Source organism: Amphibalanus amphitrite, unplaced genomic scaffold (assembly GCF_019059575.1).
Source record: "Amphibalanus amphitrite isolate SeventyFive unplaced genomic scaffold, NRLGWU_Aamphi_draft 001735F_arrow, whole genome shotgun sequence".
NCBI lineage: Eukaryota > Metazoa > Arthropoda > Thecostraca > Balanomorpha > Balanidae > Amphibalanus > Amphibalanus amphitrite.
The window spans coordinates 78,290-91,660 of NW_024883228.1; positions in this window are offsets into that span (position 1 = coordinate 78,290).

A 13,371-nucleotide genomic window follows, 5' to 3' on the forward strand; every position below is an offset into this window, starting at 1 on the left:
CAGTTTGAGCTCAGGAACACGATGCTGTTATTTATATTGGCGTACGATGTCAAATACGTGCTGAAAAATTGATTTGAAGAATTAATAATTGTGAATTTTTTGCAATAATGCGTAAAACTTGGCCATTTTTGAAGATATTTAGCTAAAACTTGCTAAAGTTAGTCATAATAATGCGTTCTATCACATATATTCCGTTTTTTCGAAAAGTCAAAAACTTTTTGAAAAAAAATGTAAAAATGTAAATTTTGGATATTATTGCATAAAATTTTCGAAATTTTCAGAATTTTGAACATCCGAGAAAGCAGTTTGATAGCGCAGTCTATTCTGAGTACTCTCATGCAAAGAAATTGGATCTAGCTTAAAAACTAAGCTCTTGGGAGCGATTGCCGTGGTTAATGTTTTGCGTCGAAATCGGCCGAACATGACGTCACTCTGACGTCATTTCCGGCCGACCTATAGTAGGTACGAAGCTCAAATTTTGACACAAGGTGTCAAATTGATGCAGCCTAAGGTACTGAAAGTTTGGCGTCGATACGTCAAGCAGTTTGGAAGTTATTGCAGAAAAACGGGAGGGGGGCTATAAATAGCCCCCCCCAGTGGGGCGCGGGTTAACACGCGCACCGACGGGGGGGCGGATATCCGCCCCCCTGAGGTTTTTCGCGAATAGCGGGAAAACTACGGCCGCGAAATTTGGTACTTACGACTATTCTCTCATCAATTTTACACATGGTTTGCAAGTTTGAACCTCCTAACTTTTAAGGTCAGGTCACCAGGTCACTTTGAATGACCCAACCTCAAGTCACTTTTTTGCAACTTTGCCACCGTGCCAGAGCTACAGTAGATGTCGGAGGCCTTTGAAAGTCACAGGATATTATAAGGTCATTAGTAGCTAAAATTTGTATATCTCGGAATATTGATACCGGTGACCTAAGGCCAGGTCAGTTTCTCGACCTACCCATTACAAGTCAACGGGGGAAAATCAACTCCCTGTTTTTACCACTAAAACGGGTCGGGATGGCCCCATATACCATACATGACTTCATATACGATCAACCTTCACTACCTTGAGGTCTGTTTTGCTGTTGGGCAGCTGTAAGGCCATGTGACGTCATCAAAGGTCACCAAAGGTTTTTTTGTCAATAACTCTGTACAGGAACAAGATACAGCCGCGCGGATGGTCTCATTGTGTTCAGCTCGTCAAGACGCATCGAAATATTATACATAATGACCTCGAGGTCACGTGACCTGAGGTCAACCTTTGACCTTAACCTTTTGAGGTCAACATATATACCATTCGATGCGGATTGACGAGAGGATCACGATGATGCCCTTAGTTTGTTCCTATCTTGACTAATTAGAAAGTTATTCGAGAAAAACTCTCTCCATAACTAGCGCCGCCATTTTGATTTTTTGACCCCTGTGACGTCATCTTTGATCTGACCTAAAAATGACCTGTGTAAAAATTGTAGACCTTGTCCGTGCGTATCCGATGCCGTTTACCGCTTGTCGCTATCTTGCCTCGTTCTCGAGATCTCAGGGGGGGGGGGGGGGGGTGGTCATCCGCCCCCCCCCCCCCGTCGGTACTAAGTTGCCGCAGACCCCCGTCGGTGCGCGTGTTAATCTTTTGGCGTTCCTCGACATGATGTTTTATGCTGTCATTTGTGGCTTCACAATGATTGTGACCACATTTCCCGTGCGTATAGTCGACTACAGAATGATGTTCCACTTTTCACAGGCAATTATTTGCCTGGATTAGTAGGCTGTGCCGCATCACACGGGCTGAGTTCACAAATTATAGCTTTGTCTCAATGCTCACAATCGACACGCTTAATTGCGTGACAAACGGCACAACTTATACGCTCCGGTCAACTGATAGCTTCTGAGGAGTGGAACATCATTCTGTAGTCGACTATACGTAGTGCGTAGGTACGCAGAAAAAAGTTGACTATTCAATCTTGTCAGAAGGAACAGAATACTCGTAAAAAACGAGCTTGCTTATCCATTTCTAGTATCTGAGACGTAAATAAATGACTTATCAAACTATAAGTCGAACGCAGTATCTACTAACCCGCATCCCGTTGGGGTCTGCCGAGCAGCGGGAGAGGGGGACATTTTGCCCCCCCCCCCCCCCGCCCTAAAATCTCGAGAACCACGCAACATGGCACAAGCAGCAAACGACCCAATTTCATTGACCTCGGTCTAACCGATGACGTCAGAGGTTAGGTCAAATGTCGCATTCTCACCGTTTACAGGCATTTCAAAAAATGTGTTATTAACTTATAAAATCGAGTAAAAGGGCATATTGTTGAAAGTCGTCGATACAAAATTGTCCAACAAACACATTATTTCCTATTTGAGGTCATTTATCCCTCGCCGGCCGAGGGGGGGGGGGCGGGTGCTGCCCCCATAGGTTTTTTTCGCGATAGCTCCGAACACGCTGGCGATAGAGAGCTGAAGCTCTTGGCATACCTGACCTTTGATTCAAGCCGAATCTTTTGACACCAACCGAATTTTCGGGTCATGTCAGGTCACTGATCTATGACGTCATAAATGAGCCTCTGCACGGTCTCCAGATGTCGCAACTTCGCAACGCCTTCACTGCCAGAGGAGCTTTCACAGGGAAATGAAACTTGCAGGATCTAGTATCCATTACGAGTCTCACAACTTGTATATCTCAGATTTTTCCTAAAGGTCATATGAGGTCAGGTCATTTTCGTGACCTCACCATTATACCTAAGCCAATGCACAGTGGGGATTTTTCCGATCTAGCACGTATTTATTCGTAGAGGGCAAACCATAGGTAGAATTGTAGCCAGATTGTGCACAGATGTTGGCTGGTGTGTCCTGGTGAGAATTTTACCTGTAAATGTGCATAATCAACATAGTATAGGGGGTTCAATTGGACCCCCCGCTCAGCCGTTTGGCCCCTGATCAGGCTAGAGCTTCGCGGAAAAGTCAAGCGTGCTGCCTATGACGAAATTAGGCCGAATATATCCAATTTCAAAGTCCAAGGTCATAAGCTTACTTTCCAAGTCAGTTTAATGACCCAACTAAAGTTGGGCAATCGAGACCTCTTGAAACTTCGCAAAGTTAGGGTGTTACGGGGTATTTTGGGGTGCTGATCACGAATTTCATGTTAGTTTTGATCACAGACGATGTCTTTATGCATTTAGGCCAGGTCGGGTCAGGTCAGCTTAGATCAATTAGTAGGCGTCCTGCCGGCCATCAATAGAAGTGTCACCTACTACTGATAGCTTCGTAACATGGAACGAAGGCACTAGAACTACTTCGTAAATATTCAAATGGCTGCTAAAATCGAAATCAGCACCAAAAACTACCCTAGAAACAAGTAAAACTCGAAAAAGTGAACCAAGGTCATCAAAAGGTCAATGACCTTGACTTGACCTTCACGTGACCTTGACTCCCACCATTATGCATGGCACCAACATCATTTCACATATTTGAACGTTTAAAACCACAAAAAGACTGGAAACCGCGGATAATGTGAGCTGGCATACGCCGAATCGCGATTCCGGCCAAACATTGCCTCGAGAAATATGCCACAGGTCAAAGGTCAGTTGGGTCAGAGTCATGAAATTTTTAGGTTAGATGTAAAATTGATGATCTCGAGGGCACCGAAAGTTTCAGCGCGATCGGCCGCTTTTTGCGCGAGTAATTTGCGGAAAACCATGGGGTTTTATCCGACCCCTTCCCCCTCCCCCTCCCCACAAGTGCGATGGTTAATAAGGTTACGGTATGTATTTTACGCTTGTCATCCTATTCATAATGAATGTGTCTCAGAAAATATGCATCATATAAATCACGAAGTAAAATTATTCGCCTATGTCCGGAACATACCTTTATCGTGCTGTTTGCCCTAGCGCTCCTCGAGTGGGGTGTTAAGATACTCTAATGTGAATATTCCGTGTTCAGGCAAGTTTCGGCAGCCAAACTAGGCGTTGTATTGTGCAGAAGAAAGTGGCGAATTCGATAGGATATATTTCGGAGTGGAAAAGTGTGGAGAACATTGTTGATTTCCTACATTTATTTAGAATACCATTCCTTCAATATGGTGTCTGTAAGGGTTTTTTGTAAAGGGCATTTTTGTGACCTTAGTAAGGTTGTGGCATACTTTCTGTTTGCCATTCCATTCCTAATAAAGGTGCCTTTCAGACGATATGCAACTTTAAGACCTCGCAAGATTAAAACCAACAGGACAGGACAATGAAATTGAGCTATACTTTCGGGCCTTGCTGAGCCTATTGAGTAATCACGCATGAGTGTGAACTTTGGGCGCATTTTTCCTAGTTTTGCTGTGGACATACAGATAAAACAATGCCATATATGAAAAATTCAGACATTTCTTAGCCCTACTGACACAAAAAATAAACAAAAATCCAAAAAATATTTTTTGAATTAATAGGCGCTAGATCGGAAAAATCCCCACTGTGCAATGGGTAAAAATGAAAACTGCTGCCGGGAACGATCCCCAACTATCTCAAGCACACAGAATCGTGATTTGATGCACTCCTTGCAAGGTAAAATGCGTCACTTTTGCAATGTTGACCTTGCGTGACGTCATTTATGACGTCATCAAGGTCATATTAGTTTTTCGTCAATAGCTCCCGATCAAATTGAGCTAGCGAGTCGGGAAAGCCACCAATGGACTCAAGAAGACCTGCCGAATCGAATGATAATGCGACATGACCCCTTTCGACCAGCTTCGTGACCTGGGGGCGCTGACCTGACCTTGACCTGAGGTTAACACCCTAAGTTGAGCTGACCCAAACAAAAAGTGTATCATTCGACGCGCCTGTGTGAGGCGAACACGATGCTGCCAAAATCGGCGCTCTGCGGCCGTTTTTTGCGAAGTTATTCACCAAAAACTGAACCGTACCTTGGGGCACTTGACCTGACCTCAGAGGTCACCGGCTGACCTAGGACCTTAAAATCGGGTACCAATATCTGCGTCTCGAAACGGCGCACATGCCCGTTTTTCTGCGACGCGCTAGCTCCACCAGGGGCGAAACGGCGATGGTTCGTACCCGCCCCCCTCGGCCGGCGCGCATGTAGAAAACCAATAGGTCCGGCGAGGGTTAATGTTACATAGGTATCATTCGAATCGGCTCTTCAAGAGGAACAGAATGGTACCATTTTGAAAGCTGTATCTTTATTATGTGACAAGTTATTGGCACAAACGTCATTTAACCTCAGTTGACCTCATTTGACCTGACCCATGGATAATTACACCAAACAGAAGCACCAAGTGACATAATGCTAAGTACTGAGGTTTCAAAGCACAAAAGTGATAGAACGAAGCGGATATCTCCAGTATTTTCCGAATTGTATATTTTCCCGTAGGGTTAACCCGGGGGTCTGCCTAGCAACGCGGTCATATGGGGGGAGGCATTTTGCCCCCCCCCCCCTAAGATCTCGAGAACCACGCAACATAGCGACAAGCGGCAAACGACGTTGGATAGCCCCAACGAGGAACTACCTCGGACCCAATTTCATTGACCTCGGTCTAACCGATGACGTCACAGGTCAGGTCAAAGGTCGGATTTTCACCGTTTACAGGCATTTCAAGAAATGCGTTGTAAAATCGAGTAAAATGCATTTCATTGACAATCATCGATGGGGAAATGTTTGTCAAACACATCTTTTACTATTTGAGGTCACTGATACCAGGTCAGATCACAGAGGTCAAGTCACTGAGGGTTAAAATATGAGAAAATCATGTGATGCATGTTTTATGGTCCATTTTATATGCCAAATGCGATTATGTGGGACAGACAGCCCTTGGGGTCAGTTGAGATTATGTTTTGGTGAAGGTCAGGTCAAGGTCAGGTCAAGGTCAGGTCAAGGTCAGGTCAAGGTCAGGTCAAGGCCAGGTCAAGGTCAGGTCAAGGTCAGGTCAAGGTCAGGTCAAGGTCAGGTCAAGGCCAGGTCAAGGTCAGGTCAAGGTCAGGTCAAGGTCAGGTCAAGGTCAGGTCAAGGTCAGGTCAAGGCCAGGTCAAATTAGGTCAAATTTCAAAGTTGATATTATTGCATAAAATAGGTATCGATTCGATGCAGCTCGTCACTGGGAAATCAATGGTGGTCACTGTTTTGCGCTACGTGGTCTAGAATTGCTAAAATTGGAGTTCAGAAATTTGACGTCATCAACTTTGAACAGTTTTTGCGCTTTAACTTGGCCAGAAAAGGAGGTATCGATCTTTTAAATTTGGTATGAATATCGAAGAGCGCAGGTACTATCACATATGTTCCGTTTTTTTTTTTCTCGAAATTTGAAAATATTTTGGATTTTTTGAGTTTTTCTAAAAAAAAAATCATTTTTTTATTATTGAGAGTGAAAATTCCAAATTTTCGAAACTCCGAGATAGCAGTTTTGTAGCGCCGTCTTTTCTCTACACAACCACATAAAGAACAAAAATTGCTTGTTAACTGTAGATTTGGTGAGCGTTTCAAGATGCCATGCTTTTTGCTCATTTTTACTCGAACATGACCTCAGTTTGACCTCAATAACTCCTGACCCGAGGTGACCTGTGGCTTGAAATTTTGTGTGAAGGCGTCAAATTGATGCGCGGGAAGATACTTAGATTTGGCGGCGCTGCACGCCGCCGTTTTTTTCGCTATTTAGGAAGAACCACAGGGGTGGGAGGGGGGCCAAAATTGCCCCGCCCTCCCGTAGGGCTATCGACGGACCCTACCACCCGAAGGGGGGGGGCGTTTCGGCCCCCCTAAGATCTCGGAAATTTACCGGCTGATTTTCAAAATTCAAACGACGTTGGATAGCCCCAACGGGGAACTACCTTGTGACCAAATTTCATTGACCTCGGTCAAACCGATGACGTCACAAGTCAGGTCAAAGGTCGGATTTTCACCGTTGACAGGCATTTCAAGAAATGTGTTGTGACTAATCGAGCAAATTGGTAAGTTATTGAAAACCATCGATGGTACATTGTTCGTCAAATACAACTTGCTATCTGTACTTTGCTATCTGGGATCACTGATACCAGGTCAGGTCACAGAGGTCAGGTCACTGGGGGGGGGGGTCACAATATGAAAATGTCATGTGATACATGTTTTATCAGGGCATATTTTAACATACTGACTGCGTCCCATTTTGGGACGCAGCCCCCTGCCTTTGGGACGTAGCCCTCGCGAAATTTGGACCACTGCGTCCCACACTGAAATGCCACGGTTTCAGCCGAAAAGTGCGAGCAAAAATAAGTAACATGCCTCGGTCTTTTACTGTGTAAAAGATGTTGGCTTTCCGATTGCTTTGAGCCCTGATTTACTATGTACCTAAGCACATACATGCCCTCTCCAGTCCTTGTGCCCTGCCCTACCCTTGGTCATACACCTTATTATGTTCTTCCCTACTATACCCCTAGGATATGTGCCCTGCCCAGTGCCCTGTCCTTAGGTCTTGTACCTTGCCCTGCCCTTTCTTCAGGCCCTGTGCCCCGCTCTGCCCTGCCCTCAAACACGATACTTTATATATTCTGCCTGGAAATTTGATGCGCTGCCTTCCCGTCTTTTGGCCCCGTGCCCTGCCCTACCCTAGTTTGAGGCCCCGTGCCCTTCGCTGCCCTCAAGCCTTGTGACACGTCCTGCCATCAGACCCCGTGCCGCTGCCTTGTCTTCAGGTAATGTGCCCTGCCCTGCCATCAGGCCTTGTGCCTTCCCATGTCCTCATGCCCCGGCCCCGCGCCCATCCTCGAGCCTAATGCCTTGCCCTGCCTCAGGCCCTGTCCTGTCCTGTTCTGCTTCCAGGCCTCATGTGCATTGCCCTGCCATTAGACCCTGTGTCCTATTCTGCCATTAAGCCTTATGCGTTGTATCGCCCTCAGGCCCGTGCCCTGCCTCGCCCTAAGTTGCTGTGCTCTGCCCTGTCGTCAGGCCTTGTACCGTCCCATGCCATCAGACCCTGTGTCCTACTCTGCCCTCAAGCCCTGTATTCTGCATTGCCCTAATGTCTCGTGTCCCATGCCCGCTCTCAGGCGCTGTGCCCTGCCCTGTCATCAGGCCCTGTGGTGTCTCCCGCCCTCAGGTCCCGTGCCGTTTCCCGTCCTCATGCCCCGTGCCCTTACCTGTCCTCAGAACCCGTGCTTTGTTCTGCCTCCATGCCCTGAGCCTTGCCCTGCCCTCAGGCCCCATACCCTGGCCCTGTTTCACCGGTGATAGCAGCACGCTGCAATTACACGTGTCAAATTGGGTTTCCATGGAGACATCAACAGGCCCATTGCTCAAACACTACCACAAGTATGACGTCAGCTCGCGGAATTTGATAACAGCGTCCGTGAAGCACCGCCCACGTCTTGTCATACCTTCGGGGCCCGAAGGTATGACAAGACGTGGGCGGTTTTTCGGGCCTTGTGCCATACCTGTGTCTTATGTCTTGCTCTACCTTTAGGTACTATTTCTTGCCCTGCTCTAAGATCCTGCGTGTTGCCCTGCCATCAGGTGTGTTGATCATCAGGTGTTCTAAGGCCCTGTGTCTTGCACTACTCTCCAGCCTTGTGTAATGATAGCCTCAGACCCGCGCCTTGCCTTGCCCTCGGACCCTGCATCCTACCCAGCCCTCAAGTATCCGTCTTAGCTTAGCTTCATGGCCTGTGCCTGCCCTGTCCTTAGGGCTCAGACTCTGTGTCCTGCCTTCCCTAAAGTCCTGTTTAGAGATGTCAAGTTGGAGCCCGCAGGCCCGGAGCCTGGCCTAAAATCCGGCCCTACAGGGCTTTTGCATGCACAGTGGATTGTATCATTGTTTTGAGGTACCTCATCGAAACGCATCGACTGATATGCGACATGATCTATCTTGGTCACGAAATGACCTTAATGTGAGGTCAAGTTCTTCTGACCTTGACATTTCGAGGTAAAAATGAGAGAAGAATGATTGTGCAAACGAAAATTCTCTACCTTTTTTAGTTCAAAAGCTTTTCATGAAACCTATATTGACAAAAATTGTAATTTTACCTGTTTTTGGCTATGGAGCCTTAACCGTTGATCTGAACTCAATCCTGACGAAATATTGACGAAAGAGCTGTTCAAGATATATTGATTGCTTTTCTCCTGTCGATTGCGCCCTCCTAGCTATCATAGTTTTTGAGATACCGGCACGTTTTCCGAAAAAAATATCGCATCATTGCGAAGTTTGACATTTGATGGCATACGGCCAGATCAGGGCCGTCATTGCCGTCTGGCCATAGGAGGATATAGAGGGGGCCACGGGTCCATGCTCCCCCCCCCAAAGCGCCCGGAAATGACACAAAATCGACACATTTCTGGGCATAATAATTAAGCAAAGGAACTTCCATTGGGAAAAGTTTGGGTTATATTACATGATAGGCAGTAAGGAAGCGAAATCCGAAGCATCCAAAGCATCCGTTCATCCAAAGCATTAATCTATGATGGATTTTTTATGTAGCTTTAAAATCCGATGATTTTTTGTCACAACTTAGGTGGGTACTGTTTGACCTTACGTCATCTAATTATTTCAAATACATAGTATCTTCAATGCAAATTGGCCATGTTTCACACGTCAACCTCTATTTTGAATCGATTGATAAGGGTGAAAAACGCATGAAGAGACGTATGTATCACATTTTAATCATGTGCATATTCATTTTTATTCTATAAGCATAGGTACAATTTAGTGCGTCAAGGGAGGTCAAACACGCCCAACGCCGTTCAGGAAAACGAGTGACTAACAACAATGTAAATGTCATTTTAAATCGCCTGTCCGCCCTTTGAATGCGGATAAAGAACGCACTACGACTTGGCGAATTTCGAGACTGGCCAAAAGCAATCACAGCCCGCTCCCAACATCCCGCTTGCAGTGCCCTCCACCAGCACACTACACAATGTATCTGTACATTATCTCACTTGCATTATATACTATTTCGCTTGCAATGTGCCCTTTTCGATCAAAGCGTGTGCCCTATGCCACCTTTGGGACGCAGTGAAAAATCCTTAAAATATGCCCTGTGTTTTATGGTCCATTTTACATGACAAATGCGATTATATGAGCCAGGCAGCCTTTGGGGCCAGCTTAGGTTACGTTTTGGTGAAGGTCAGGTCAAGGTCAGGTTAAATTAGGTCAAATTTCAAAGTTTATGTTTTTGCATAAAATGGGTATCGATTCGATGCAGCTCGTCACGGGGAATCTAATGAAGGTATTTGTTTTGCCCTGCGTGGTCTAGAATTGCCGCAAAAAAATGAGTTTGAAAATTTGACGTCATCATTTTTGAACAGTTTTTTGCTACAACTTTGCCAAAAAACGAGATAGCGATCTGAAATTTGGTATGTAGATAGATGATGGTGGGCACTTTCACATATATTCCATTTTTGTTTTGTTTTTTGAAACTCAAAAACTTTTTAGATTTCTTGGCTAATATATAAAAAAATGTTTTAATGTTTGGGGGTCAAAATGCCAAAATTTTAAAAATCCGAGATAGCATGGTTTTGTAGCCCTGTCAATTTACACCTCTTATGTCTTGATCATTTTTTCTTTATCTTCAAAGCTGTTGGCCTGACAGCTCTTCTCGCGAAGGTCTTTTTTCGGTCGAAAATGGCAGAACATGACGTCATTCTGACGTCATTTGTGGCCAACCTATCATAGCCTCCGGAAAATTTGTTTGACACAATGTGTACCATTGATGATCAGAGGGGTCCTCAGAGTTTGGTGGCAATATCTCCAGCCGTTTAGGATATATCGACGGAAAAGGTCGGGGGGGGGGGGGGCGTTTCGCCACCGCCCCCCCCCCTACGGGACGCGGGTTAACATTACGACGTAATGACCTCTAACTGACCTCAGGTCAGTGACATCAAAAAAACCGAACCGTATGTTATACAACTCGGTGAACTTAGCACATCCTGAAAGTTGGAAGGAAATCAGTCCAAAACTATGAGTTGGACAGGTGCATAAAGAAAATTGAAATTTGACCATGAACTTGTACCAGTTTTTCTGAGCTAATGACCTGACCCAAGGTCACCCGGACCTGAAATTTTTAGGGTCATACCGTAAAGTGGGGCTATTTGAAACGGATTTTACAGTTTTTGGCCTCTCCCTTCAAAACGGTTGATATTTCCTATAGCATGTAAATTGCGAAAAGGTAGTTCTCTGTAACCGCTTTCAGATAGGTCCATCTTGGTTCAGCTAGTAACCATAAATAAACTTATTTTTCTCCTTGAAGCCTGTCTCAAATAGCCCCATAGTGTGGGGCTATTTGAGACAGTTTTAGTTGCAAGGAAGTTGAAGAAAATCGGTCATGCTAGGGATAATTCTGTTGGGATATTGTGACCGCGGACCGGCCGTGTGGGGCCGTGGAACAGGATGGGTCGGCGGCCCGGCCGTCCGGCCGGCGAGCCGCCTGACCGCCGCGCGGTCACCGCGCATGCGCTCTGTGCCGTGGTTATATAAGGGCGCGACCGTGACCAGACTGGGTCAGTCGGCGGGTCGCCGTGTCCGTGCTTGGTCTTCGGTCGCTGGAAGCACAATACACCGTGTCGTGATATATGCAGCTTTACTTGGCCCTAACAATTCTTTTAATGCTATGCGACTGGAAATTAAATTTTGACACTTCTGGCAAAAAATATTTCTTTCAAAAACAGTTATGTCACCCTGATAATCAAACTTTTCGTTTTTCGTTAAACATAGCATTTCGGTCTGTCAAAAAAATTGCATTACTTTATGCTTGGGCTGTCGAAATATGATGCGACCCTAAGCTTTAAAAATCACAAGATGATTATATAGGACTATTCCTATGTCAACGACAGTGAAATTTTCAAATAAAGTTATTGTGTTTGTCTCTGGCGGCGTAAAACATGTAGGCCGAAAGTTGGTGGGGCTATTTGAGACAGACTCGCTAATGCACACCGCAATGCATTAAAAAAGGGAAACCAGTTTTCAATATGGTTGAATGAATGGCATGCATGATCGGTTGTTCCATTGCACATCAACCTGTGAAGAAATAACAGAAAAAGGTCAAACGGTTTTGAGTTTAAACCGATTTTCCTAGATCACTGCATGTTGTATCGAATGGCCGGTTACCGCACTGCATCAAGCACGTATACTGAAGGCTCACATAACAGTACGTATGTATGATAAATAACCTTCAATGGTGCCTTCTGGTCAACCAGAGTAGACATGGGTCCATTACCGACCACGTCAGTGACTGATGAAGCACATGTTATGCACATATTCACAGAGGTAAGTATTCGTCACTACCGTTAACAATATATAATGTCTTCATGAAAAATGTGCTTAGCCCATAAGTAAAACGATAGTTACGATAGACTCGGCTGCAAAGTTTTCAAAAATTCAACCATGTTAAGGTGCAGGTAGGGGTGCTTTTCGTATAACTTAAATCGTGTTTTTTTTTCTGTATTTCTCGTTTAATGCCAAATTTCTTTCAAAACTTTTCAAAAATTTCAAAAAATCCTATCCATGGAATTCACCGTTAAATTCTACAACATCCTGAGCAAAAATGTATGAAAAATATCAAACTGTTTTAACCCTCGCCGGCCGAGGGGGGGGGGGGCGGGTGCCGCCCCCCATAGGGTTTTTTCGCGATAGCTCCGAGCACGCTGGCGATAGAGAGCTGAAACTTGGCATACCTGACCTTTGATCCAAGCCGCATCTTTTGACACCAACCGTATTTTTGGGTCAGGTCAGGTCACTGACCTATGACGTCATAAGTGAACCTCTGCACGGTCTTCAGATGTCGCAACTTCGCAACGCCCTCACTGCCAGAGGAGATGTCACAGGGAAATGAAACTTGCAGGATCTAGTATCCATTATGAGTCCCACAACTTGTATATCTCGGATTTTTCCTAAAGGTCATATGAGGTCAGGTCATTTTCGTGACCTCACCATTACAAGTCAATGGGGAAAAATGAAAACTGCTTTTCTGGCGTCGGGAACAATCTCCAACTATCTCAAGCACACAGAATCGTGATTTTATGCACTCCTTGCAAGGTTAGATGCGTCACTTTTGCAATGTTGACCTTGCGTGACGTCATTTATGACGTCATCAAGGTCATATTAGTTTTTCGTCAATAACTCTTGATCAAATTGAGCTAGCGAGTCGGGAAAGCCACCAATGGACTCAGGAAGACCTGGCGAATCGAATGATATGCGACATGACCTCTTTCGACCAATTTCGTGACCTGGGGGTGCTGACCCGACCTTGACCTGAGGTCAACACCCCAAGTTGACCTGACCCGGACAAAAAGTATATCATTCGACGCGCCTGAGCGAGACGAACACGATGCTGCCAAAATCGGCGCTCTGCGGCCGTTTTTTGCGAAGTTATTCACCAAACACTGAACCGTACCTTGGGGCACTTGACCTGACCTCAGAGGTCA